Below are 13205 nucleotides of genomic sequence, written 5' to 3' on the forward strand. Positions count from 1 at the left end.
GCAGTGGCCATGCATTGGTGATGGGTGTCCATGCTTAGTAGTTGCATGCAGGGCTTGGTGTTGGGATGGGTAGGTTGTGATAGTGGGACATTTGTGAGGATTTGGAGTGATGAGGGTGGGGGTGGGGATGAGGGTATTGGTATGTGATAGGATGCAGGTAGGGTGGGGGATGTAATAGTTAAGATTTGACTTACCAGAGTCCATTCCTCCATCTGCTTCTGCGAGGCCCTCAGGATGGAGAATCACCAAGACCTTCTCCTCCCATGTTGTTATTTGTGGGGGAGGAGGTGGGGGTCCGCCGCCAGTCCGCTGAACCGCAAGGTGGTGTCTTGAGACCACGGAACGCACCTTCCCCCGTAGGTCGTTCCACCTCTTCCTGATGTCATCCCTATTTCTTGGGTGCTGTCCCACTGCATTGACCCTGTCCACTATTTTTCACCATAGCTCCATCTTCCTAGCTATAGAGGTGTGCTGCACCTGTGATCCGAATAGCTGTGGCTCTACCAGGACGATTTCCTCCACCATGACCCTGAGCTCCTCCTCCGAGAACCTGGGGTGTCTTTGCCATGCCATGGGGTGTTGTGGGTGATGTGTGGGATGGTGTGTGTAGTGATAAGTGGGGTGATATGTAATGGTGTGTTGTGTGAGGTGCGTGGAAGTTATGTGGGTGATGGTATTGTATGCCTGTGGATGCTATTGTTCTTTCTGGTGGTGTCTCTCTCTGGCCTTCTGTCGCAATTGTTGACGTGAGGGTTTGTGGGTGATGTTGGTGTGTGTTTTATATTGTATTGAGTGTGTGGGAGTGGTGTGTGTATGTGTATCAGGTGTGTGTATTTCGAATTGTCCAATGTGGTGGTGTTTTGGAGATGTATGTGTATTATGAGCGCAGCGGTGTGTACCGCCAATGGAATACTGCGGTTGAAAGACCGCCGTGTGGATTCGTGGGTCATGATAGTGTGAGCGTATTTCTGTTGGCGTGACGGGGGAGGATTTGTTTTCGCCAGTTTATCACTGACCTTTGGTGTGGCAGACTTGTGTGGGTGTCTGAATTTTGGTGGATTCCGTGCTGTGGGTCATAATAGCTGTGGCGGTTTTCCGCGGCTGCAGCGGTGTGTTGGCAGTCTTCTGCATGGTGGTATGCAGCTTTTACCGCCAATGTTGTAATGAGGGCCTCTGTGTTGAGTGGGGAAGTGCTAACAGTCTGGAGATGGTAGCTGCATACGAAAGTTCCATTTTGTAGCTGAACATAGAGGTTTAAAACATAGTGGCGGTCTTCTGCACGGCAGTAAGTGGGTTTTACCGCCAATGTTGTAATGAGGGCCTATGTCTGCAGTACAACTTACTCCCATAGTTGTCCAGGCAATCTATGGTAGTTTAAACTTTAAAGGTTTGAGGGGTCTATGGATATAAAGAGGTTTAAGCATTGGTAAGAACCCTACCAAAGATCTTCTCCTTAGCCTTCTCCTAGAAATTGACCAGAACCAGTCTGGCCCATCCCAGGATCAAGAGGTAGAGGAAGGGGTATGCAGGAACAATCAGGGGAGGGCTCTAAAGACTCTGAGGAGGGTTCATCCAAAGACCTGCCAGCTAACAGGCCACCTAGTGACACTGGTAGTGGTAGGGGGGCACACACTAGTAGGGCACCTTTCACTCCAAAAGGCCAGGTAACTAGAGTTCAGCCAGTTAGAGACAGGTCCACTTCTGCCAATTCCCACATTTCCTCTGTGTCTCAGAATTCCCAAGCCTCCCCCCCTGAGGATAACACCCTAGAGAGGGAACTCCGAAAGCTGAGGTTGGAAGAGGCCAGACTGAAACTGAGACAGCAGCAGTTGGCCTTAGACAGGGAATTCCTAGATGTAGAGATCGAAAGGCAGAGGTTGGGGTTAGTTCCCCATGATGGCAGCAGCAGCAGTGTCCTTGATAGTAATCCTGTAAGATAACACAATTCTAGTAACCTGCATAAGATATTCCCCGATTACAAGTAGGGATATGACATTAACAAGTGGTTTGCTACACTTGAGAGGGCTGTATGGTACAGTTGGTCCCTCGAAGGCAGTGGGCTGCTATCTTGTGGCTATCTTTCACTGGTAAGGGTAGGGATAGGATCCTTACTGTCAGAGAAAGTGATGCTAATAATTACAAAGTTTTGAAGGATGCACTCTTCAATGGATTTGGCTTAATCACTGAACAATACCGGAAAAAGTTCAAAGATACCAGAAAAGGGTTCAGTGAAGGCCTTGGAGGGATGGTTACATGGCAGTAAAGTGACTGACTATGAAAGCCTGTATAATCTAATCCTGAGAGAGCATATTTTGAATAATTGTGTGTCTAACTTGTTGCACCAGTACTTGGTAGACTCAGATCTGACCTCTCCCCAAGAATTGGGAAAGAAGACAGACAAATGGGTCCGAACAAGAGTGAGCAGAAAAGCTCATACTGGGGGTGACAAGGATAGCAAGAAGAAAGATGGTGAAAAATCTCAGGATAAGCATGGGGAGAAAGGTAAAACCAAAGATCCTTCTTCACATCCTAAACACTCTTCAGGGGGTGGGGATAGATCATCTTTTAACTCTTCTTCACAATCCACGCACACTAAAAAGCCTTGGTGCTATGTGTGTAAAAATAAAGGCCATTGGCCAGGGGATAAGTCCTGCCCAGGTAAAACCCCTGAGCCTACCACCACTAATACATCAAACTCTAGTGCCCCTAGCAGTAGTGGTAATAGTGGTGGGACTGCAGGCAAAAGTCAAAATAAGGGTGTAGTTGGGTTCACTTTTGGGTCCATCATAGAAACTGGGGTAGTCAGTCCCAAGACAGATTCCCTCACTCCTGGTGGCATTGGCCTTGCCACACTGGCTGCTTGTCCCCTTACAATGGATAAGTATAGGCAGTCAGTTTTAATAAATGGTGGTGAGGCCCAGGCATCCAGGGACACAGGTGCCAGTATCACTTTGGTGACTGAAAACCTGGTGTCTCATGCACAGCACCTCATTGGACAACAGCACAAGATTTTTGATGTCCATAACTCCACTCAGTTCCTCCCCTTAGCTATAGTTCAGTTTAGTTGGGGTGGAGTTACTGGCCCAAAGCAGGTGGTGGTATCACCTAGCTTACCTGTAAATTGTCTCTTGGGTAATGACTTAGAGACCTCAGGTTGGGCTGAGGTAGAGTTTAATACCCATGCATCCATCCTGGGTATCCCTGAGGAATTGATTCCTCTCATTTCAGTGGAAATGAACAAGAAAAAGAAAAAAAATGCCTGAAAAACAAAGTCAGGGGAAATTTCCCTGAACTATGTGTGGGCACCTTGGCTAGTGCCAGGGTGCCCTCACACTTAGTAACTTTGCACCTAACCTTCACTAAATGAGGGTTAGACATATAGGTGACTTAGAAGTTACTTAAGTGCAGTGTAAAATGGCTGTGAAATAACGTTGACGTTATTTCACTCAGGCTCCAGTGGCAGTTCTGTGTAAGAATTGTCTGAGCTCCCTATGGGTGGCAAAATAAATGCTGCAGCCCAAGAGGATCTTCTGGAACCCCAACACCCTGGGTACCTAGGTACCATATACAAGGGAATTACAAGGGTGTTCCAGTTTGCCAATTAGAATTGGTAAAAATGGTCTCTAGCCTACAGTGACAATTTTAAAGCAGAGAGAGCATAAGCACTGAGGTTCTGATTAGCAGAGCCTCAGTGACACAGTTAGGCACTACACAGGGAACACACATTCAGGCCACAATTATGAGCACTGGGTTCCTGGTTAGCAGGGTCCCAGTGAGACATATCAAAAACACTGACAAATAGGGTGTTCACTATGAACACTGGGGTCCTGGCTAGCAGGATCCCTGTGAGACAGTAAAAACACCCTGACATACACTCACTAACAGGCCAAAAGTGGGGGTAACAATGCTAGAAAGGGGCTACCTTCTTACAGAGGGTCACCTTCTTCTTCCTGTCCCTCATCTGTAGCCATGAGCAGGGTTAAGTCCGCCATGTCATAGAAAGGCTTTAGGCAATTGACATGAATCACCCTAAGGGGGCTTTCGGCAGTGCCCAGGTCCACCAGGTAGGTGAACTCACCTTTCTTTTCTACAATTAGATGGGGTCCACTCCATTTGTCCTGGAGTGCTCTTGGGGCCACGGGCTCCAATACCCACACCTTCTGTACTGGATGGTACTCTGTCAGGACAGCCTCCTGGTCAAACCATTGCTTTTGGAGATCTTGGCTGGCCTGAAAGTTTTTGCTGGCCTTTTTCATGCACTCAGACATTCTACTTCTCAGGCCAAGTACATAATCCACAATGTCTTGTTTTGGAGCTTTTAAAGGCTGTTCCCAACCCTCCTTCACAAGAGCAAGTGGACCCCTAACAGGGTGACCAAATAGGAGTTCAAAGGGGCTGTAGCCCACTCCTTTTTGGGGTACCTCCCTGTAGACGAAAAGGAGGCATGGTAATAGGACATCCCATTTCCTTCTGAGTTTTTAACAGAGTCCCATAATCATACCTTTGAGAGTTTTAAGGGGTGGTGAACTTATAGTTAACCCCACACTCCTTCCACATTGCTTTTAGGTATGCAGACATGAAGTTACTACCTCTGTCTGACACCACTTCCTTAGGAAAGCCCACCCTGGAAAAGATTCCCAGGAGGGCCTTTGCCACTGCGGGAGCTGTGGTGGTCCTTAAGGGGATAGCTTCTGGATACCTTGTGGCATGGTCCACCACCACAAGGATACATCTATTACCAGAAGCTGTTGGAGGGTCAAGGGGCCAACAATATCAACCCCTACCCTTTCAAAGGGCAGCACCCAACCACTGGCAGTGGGCTCAAGGGGGCCTTTGGGGTGCCACCAGTATTGCCACTGGCTTGGAAGGTGACACAGGAGCGACAAAACTCCTTTGTGTCTTCTGACATATGGGGCCAGTGTAAATGTGGAACAAGTCTGTCCCATGTTTTACTCTGGCCTAAATGCCCAGCTAAAGGGATGTCATGAGCGAGAGTTAGGAGGAATTCCCTGTACTTAAGGGGGATGACCAGTCTCCTGGTGGCACCAGGTTTAGGGTCCCTTGCTTCAGTATCAAGGAGATTATTCTCCCAATAAACTCCGTGTGTGTCAGTGACATCACCATTTTGCTACTTGACAGCTTGCTGTCTGAGGCCCTCCAATGTGGGACAGGTTTTTATTGTGCCACACTCAGCTCTTCCCTGGCAGGCCCCCTGCACCCCAAAAGCTCAGCTGTATCAGCTTCCAGCTCCTCTGGTGTAGGTTCTGCACAGTGAGAGAACTCCTCTTCCTGAAAAGGGAAATCTTCTTTGGAGGGAGGTATAGTGGATAAGGGTTTGCCATTCTTACCCCTAGTCTTTGAGAGCACGTAGTCCATTGTTCCAGGATCCAAGTTTCGCTGTCCTCTTTGCGTAAACCCCCCCCCCCCCACAGTTGAGATTCACAACAGTCATAGGGATTGCTTACGGTGTTGCTATGGGCATCTGACACTTAGTACTGGTGACCAATTAGGTGCTACTCAGGAGCAACCAGTTTGTCTATCACCATGGTGATACTGGCACCTGTGTCCCTGTAGGCCTCAACCTGAACACCATTAATCAGGGGTAGCTGCTTGTACTTATCCATATTAAGGGGACAAGCAATTAAAGTGGCTAGGTCTATGCCACCATCAGAGACTAAAACAGCCTCAGTGATCTCCCTAACTAGAACAACCCCAACTACATTAACAATAGTGAGCCCAGCTACACCCTTAGATTGGTTATTAGTAGTGCTCTTCCCACTACCACTGCTATTACCAGGGGCACTAGTGGTTGCAATTGGGGTTGTGGTGGTGGGAGGTTTGGTGTTTTTCTTTGGACAATGACTGTCAGTTGCCAAATGGCCTTTGGCTTTACACATATAAGGCCAAGGTTTCTTATTTTTGTGAGAAGAGGATTTGGACCCACCACCCCAGATGATTTTTTGTGGGCCTGATGAAGACCCTGATGATTTTTTATCTTTTTCCCCACCCTTGTTAAGTGACTTACCATCCTTCTTCTTGCCATCCTTGTCATCCCTTGTATGAACTTTTCTGTTCTGACCCATTTGTCAGCCTTCTTTCCCAATTCCTGGGGAGAGGTCAGGTCTGAGTCCACAAGATACTGATGTAACAAGTCAGACACACAATTATTCAAGATATGCCCCCTCAGAATCAAGTTATATAGGCTTTCATAGTCAGTCCCCTTACTGCCATTTAACCAACCTTCTAGGGCCTTCACAGAACAGTCTACAAAGTATGTCCAGTCCTGTGATGACTCCTTTCTGGTCTCTCTGAACTTAAGTATGTATTGTTCAGTGGGTAAGCCCAGACCATCTAAGAGTGCACCTTAAAGAATTTGATCATTATTGGCATCATCCTCTCTGACAATAAGAAGTCTGTTTCTCCCCTTGCCAAAGAAGGATAACCAAAGGATAGCAACCCACTGTACATGAGGGACCCTCTGAACTTTACAGGCCCTCTCAAGTGCAGCAAGCCACTTATACATGTCGTCACCATCCTTGTGAGGAGGGACAACCTTTTGCAGATTTCTATAATCAAAAGAAGGTTCCCTAACATTTGAGTTTCTAAAACTGCAGCTGCCACCATGAGGAACTAACCCCAAACCCTCCCTCTCTTTCTCCACAGCCAGGGATTCCCTGTCTAAGGCCAACTGTTGCTGCATTAGCCTCAGTCTGGTTATAATTGTGTGAAGACTCTGAAACAGAGGTAACATGAGAGTGTGCAAAGGCTGATCTATCTCTAACAGGGACCACTCTAGTGACCTGGCCTCTAGGGGTGAAGGAAGCCCTACTTGTGTGTGAACCCTTTCCACTACCAGTTATACTAGGGGCCTTATTAACAGATAGATCTGGGAAAGGACCCTCCCCAGGATTGTCAGTTTGCTCCTCTGAGCCTTCCTGGTTGGAATCCTCCTCTACCTCTTCCCCTGTCTGATCTGGACCAGTGCTGACTCCCTGGTCATCTTGGAGGAGAAGATTGAAGAACAACTCCTTATTGGGGTTCTTCCAAAACCCCATACTTCTTTCAATACGGAGAACCCTCAAATTTCCAAAGTTAAGACTTTCATATGTCGTTTTCACAACTCTAGGGATGGCATCTAGAGAAGACATATTGAAAGACAAAAAAAAAGTTTGGGAAAGTGGGTAAAAAGTTAGTAGAATTACAGAGCTAACTTTTTAGAGAAAAGAAGAAAACTTTTCAAGACTTTGTAAAAACGTTGGCAAAGTTAAAATTACTTCTAGGTGTATATTATATATGCTCTAAGTATTGGAGTAAGCTTTTATTTTGAAAAGCACAGGTAACAAAGTGGTAAAGCAATTGCAAGTACTTATCCCACCGCTGCACCACCAATGTAGGAGGCTGCCCTAGTTTGTAGTTGGTACCTTGGGTACTTACACCTTATACCAGGTCCAGTTATCCCTTATTAGTGAAGTAGTAGTGTTTAGCAGCTTAGGTTGATAGAGTTAGCTATAGTTGAGCAGCTTAGGTTGAACTAGGAGACATGCAAAGCTCATGCAATACCACTTATAATTGCACAGTACTTATACACAAGTAAAGACAATACTCAGTGTTACCAAAAATAAAGGTATTTATTTGGGTGACAAAGAACCAAAAATATCTTAGAGGCAATACTCCTTCTGGAGGTAAGTATTATGCACAATATATACATTAGATACCAAAATTAGACAAGTAATTAGTCACAGGACAGAGCAAACAATACGAAATGCTATAGAATGCAATGGGAGAAAATAGGTATAGGGGCAACACAAACCATACACTAAGGAAGTGGAATGCTAATCACAAATTCCCCTCTAGACAAGTGTAGTGTGTGCAGAATTGTTGGGAGAGTAAGAATACAGTAAAATTAAGTAAATTACCCCACCCCAGAGCCCAGAAAAGCAGGAGTAAAGTACTGCAAGTTTTCTTAGGACACACTACACCTCGTGATTGGGATTTTGCAGCAGCCAACCAAGTCTGCAAGGAACAACTGCTGGATTCCTGGACATGAAGACCTGCAAAGGAAGAGGACCAAGTCCAGAAGTCGAAAGAAGCTCCAGGATGGATAGGAGCCCCTGCCAACCCAGAAGAGGGTGCAAAAGAAGAGTCCCCGGTTACTCGAAGACTGCAGGAATGCACCCTAGGAACAAGCCAGCTGGTTCCTGCATGATGCAAAAGATGTCCCAAAGCGTGTAGATCATTGCAGACGAAATTGCGTGTTGGAAGAACAAGCCTTGGCTACGACAAAAGTACGTTTTGCATCAAAATGGCACTGGATGGACCCAGGAGGGACCTGGGGCCTCAACTCTGTGTGAGGAGGAAGAGGGGGGCTCTCAGAACTTTAGGGAGCCCTCAGGATGCCAGCCAGCACCTCCAGGATTCGCAGGATCTGGGGACAACGGAGGTGCAAAACGCGGTTGATGCAGCACAACAAAAGAAGGTCCCAGGCCGCCGGAGAACAACTCAGCGAGTTGAGCGTCACAGGATGGAGTGCTGGGGACCTGGGCCAGGCTGTGCACAAAGGAATCTTTCAAAGAGTGCACAGAGGCCTCAGGAGATGAAGAAGATGCAGCACACAGGGGTACCATCGCTCTCAGGGAAGGGAAGGTCTTACCTCCTCCAAATTGCGTCAGCAGGACCTCAGGACAGTCTATGTCGCTGATGTCCACCCTCTGTGTTCTTAGGAGCACACTTGTCGCTGTGAGAGGAGTCCCAGGGTACCGGTCGTCGTCTTGGAAGGTGCCTGGTTGGAGCAGGGGAGTGACTCCGTCACCCCACAGAAGATTTGTTTGGACCTTCTAGTGCAGGATGAAGACAGGGAGTCATCAGAGTGTGCACACAGTGGAAAATGTTGCTGTTGCTGGCTGGAGCTGAAGTTGCAGAGGCAAAGTATCCCTTGTGGATACTTTGTTACTGTTATAGCAGTTCCTGGAGCAGGCTGCGGTTGAGCCGAGGTCAGAGGATGAAGTAGTGGTTGCAGAGGATTCCTGAAGGAAACTTGCAAGCAGAATCAGAAGAGAACCCACAGGAGAGACCCTAAATAGCTGTGAGAGGGCGATTGGCTACCTTATCAGGTAAGGACCTAACTGGAGGGGTGGCTGACGTCACCTGCTGGCACTGGCCTCTCTGAGCCCTCCTGAGTGCCCCCTCACCTTGAAAAGCAATATGGCTGAAGTCTGGGACACAATGGAGGAGCTCTGGGCACCACCCTAGGGAGGTGATGGACAGGGGAGTGGTCCCTCCCCTTTCCTTTGTCCAGTTTCGCACCAGAGCAGGTGACAAGGAGTCCCTGAACCAGTGTAGTCTGGCTTATGTAAGGAGGGCACCATCTGTGCCCTTCAAAGCATTTCCAGAGCTTGGGGGAGGCTACCCTTCCCAAGCCTGTAACACCTATTTCCAAAGGGAGAGGGTGTAACACCCTGCTCTGAGAGGAATTGCTTTGTTCTGCCTTCATGGGACTGAGCTGCTCAGACCCCAGGAGGGCAGAACCCTGTCTGTGAGGTGCCAGCAGCTGCAGTGGAAGCCTCAGAGAGCTGGTTTGGCAGTACTGGGGGTCCATAGTGGAGCCCCCAGGATGCATGGAATTGGCTCCCCAATACCGGATTTGTAATGGGGGGACAATTCCATGATCTTAGACATGTTACATGGCCATATTCGGAGTTACCATTGTGAAGCTACATAGAGGTATTGACCTATATGTAGTGCATGCGTGTAATAGCGTCCCCCCAATCACAAAGCCCTGGGAAATGGCCCTGAACTATGTGGGGGCACCTTTGTTAGTGCAAGGGTGCCCTCACACTTAGTAACTTTGGACATAACCTTCAGCAAGTGAAGGTTAGACATATAGGTGACTTATAAGTTACTTAAGTGTAGTGAAAAATGGCTGTGAAATAATGTGTGCGTTATTGCATGCAGGCTGCAATAGTAGGCCTGTGCAAGGGTTTGTCTGAGCTCCCTATGGTGGCAAAAGAAATGCTGCAGCCCATATGGATCTCTTGGAACCCCAATGCCTTAGGTACCGAGGTACCTCATACTAGGGACTTATAAGAGGGGTCCAATGTGCCAATTGAAATTGGTAACTGAAGTCACTAGCCTACAGTGATACATTTAAAAGCAGAGAGAGCATAAGCACTGAGGTTGTGGTTAGCAGAGCCTCAGTGACAGTCAAGCACTATACAGACACACATTAGGGCATAAACTATGAGCACTGGGGTCCTGACCAGCAGGATCCCAGTAAGGCAGGCAAAAACATACAGACATTCTGGTAAAAATGGGGGTAACACGCCAAGAAAGAGGGTACTTTCCTACACCCCCCCTCCCACCCCCCCAAAAAACGAAGGACAATAAGGCTAACCTTGCCCAGATGACTCTTTATTGTCTAAGTGGAAATATCTGGAGAGTCCATCTGCATTGGAGTGGGTACTCCAAGGTCTATGTTCCACTGTATAGTCCATCCCCTGTAGGGAAATGGACCACTTCAACAATTTAGGGTTTTCACCTTTCATTTGTTTAAGTCATAATAGAGGTTTGTGGTATGTCTGAACAATGAAGTGAGTCCCAAACAAGTAGGGTCCCAGCTTCTTCATTGCCCAGACCACAGCAAAGGCCTCCCTCTCTATGGCAGACTAACACTTTTCTCTAGGTGTCAACCTCCTGCCAATGAAAGCAACAGGTTGATCCTGGCCTTCTGAGTTCAGTTGTGATAGTACAGCCCCTACCCCTAATTCAGAAACATCTGTTTGAACAATGAATTTTTTAGGGTAGTTTGGGCTCTTTAAGACAGGGGCAAAGCACATTGGCCCATATTTATACTTTTTGACGCAAAACTGCGCTAACGCAGTTTTGCGTCAAAAAAATTAGCGCCGGCTAACGCCATTCTGAAGCGCCATGCGGGCACCGTATTTATTGAATGACGTTAGCCGGCGTTAGCTGCCGGCGACGACTGGTGTGCGTTAAAAAAAACGACATACACCAGGCAGCGCCGGCGTAGGGGGATATGGGGCTTGGGCGTCAAGAAATGGGGCAAGTCAGGTTGAGGCAATTTTTTCGCCTCAACCCGATTTGCGCCATTTTTTTTTCACTCCCAACCCCCATAGAAATGACTCCTGTCTTAGCAAAGACAGGAGTCATGCCCCCTTGCCCAATGGCCATGCCCAGGGGACTTCTGTCACCTGGGCATGGTCATTGGGCATAGTGGCATGTAGGGGGGCACAAATCAGGCCCCCCTATGCCACAAAATAATTTTTTTTAAAAACTTACCTGAACTTACCTTAATGTCCCTGGGATGGGTCCCTCCAGCCTTGGGTGTCCTCCTGGGGTGGGCAAGGGTGACGGGGGGTCCCTGGGGGCATGGGAGGGCACCTCTGGGCTCCTTCAGAGCCCACAGGTCCCTTAACGCCTGCCTTTTGCAGGCGTTAAAAAACGGCGCAAAAGCGGCCGTATGTCATTTTTTTTGACCCGCCCACTCCCGGGCGTGATTTTTGCCCGGGAGTATAAATCCGACGCACATGCCTCGGAGTCGATTTTTTAGACGGGAAGGCCTACCTTACATATAATTAACGCAAAGTAGGTGTCCACGCAAAAAAATGACGCTAACTCCATGGACTTTGGCGCTAGACGCGTCTAACGCCAAAGTAGAAATATGGAGGTAGTTTTGCGTCGAAATTGCGTCAAAAAAAACAACGCAATTCCGGCGCAAACGGAGTATAAATATGCCCCATTGTGCTTAAGCTCCTCAAAAGCTTTTTGCCAGCTATCTGTCCACAATATATTTTTAGGCATTTTCTTACTGGTGAGGTCATTAAGAGGTGCTGGAATGGAGCCGTAGTTCTTAATGAATCTCCTGTAATACTCAGTGTGACCTGAGAAGGCTCTGACCTGGGTCTGAGAAGTAGGGGGTCCCAGTCCATAAGGTCTGAATCTTCCCCTGCAGTGGTGAAATCTGTTCTCCACCTACCAGGTGGCCCAGATAAACCACTTTCCCCTGCCCTATATGGCACTTTGAAGCCTTGATAGTTAGGCCTGCCTTTTGCAGGGCCTCCAAAACTTTCCAAAGGTGGACCAGGTGATCATCCCAGGTGGAACTAAAGACAGCAATATTGTCCAAATATGCTGCACTAAAAGCTTCCAAACCTTGGAGGACTGTAGTCAACAGCCTCTGAAAAGTGGCAGGTGCATTTTTCAAGCCAAAGGGCATCACTGTGAAGTGATAATGTCCTCCTATGGTAGAAAACACAGTTTTTGCTTTAGCATCTTCTGACATTTTGATCTGCCAATACCCTGCAGTCAAGACAAAAGTGCTTAGATACTTGGCAGATGCCAGTGTATCTATTAGCTCATCTGCCCTGGGTATAGGGTGAGCATCTGTTTTGGTTATTGTATTGAGACCCCTATAGTCCACAGAAAACCGCATTTCTCTCTTTCCTTCTTTGCTATGCGGATTTGGGACAAGCACCACTGGGCCAGCCTAGGGACTATCAGAAAGCTCAATAACTCCAAGGTCTAACAGTTTCTGAACTTCAGCTTTTATGCAATCTCTGATATGGTCAGGTTGCCTGTAAATTTTACTTTTGACAGGTAAACTGTCTCCAGTGTCAATTGTATGTTCACACTAAGTAGTTGTACCAGGTGTGAGTGAGAAGAGTTTAGAAAACTGATCAAGGAGATTTTTACAGTTTTCCTTCTGCTCAGCAGCAAGGCAGTGTGCCAGAACCATTCCTTTCACTAAGCAATCAGCTTCAGTGTTGGAGAAGAGATCAGGGAGAGGGTCACTCTCTTCTTCCTGTCCCTCATCTATAGCCATGAGCAGGGTTGAGTAATCCCTGTCATAGTAAGTCTTTAGGCAATTGACATGAAGCAACCAAAGGGGGCTTTTGGCAGTGCCTAGGTCCACCAGGTAGGTGACCTCACCTTTCTTTTCTACAATTAGATGGTGTCCACTCCATTTGTCCTGGAGTGCTTTTGGAGGCCATGGGCTCCAATACTCACACCTTCTCTCCTGGGTGGTACTCTGTCAGGACAGCCCTCTTTTCAAGCCATTGCTTTTGGAGATCTTGGCTGACCTTAAGGTTTTTGCTGGCCTTTTTTCATGCACTCAGACATTCTACTTCTGAGGCCAAGTACATAGTCCACAATGTCTTGTTTTGGAGCTTTTAAAGGCTGTTCCCAAC

Source organism: Pleurodeles waltl, chromosome 11 (assembly GCF_031143425.1).
Source record: "Pleurodeles waltl isolate 20211129_DDA chromosome 11, aPleWal1.hap1.20221129, whole genome shotgun sequence".
NCBI classification, from domain to species: domain Eukaryota; kingdom Metazoa; phylum Chordata; class Amphibia; order Caudata; family Salamandridae; genus Pleurodeles; species Pleurodeles waltl.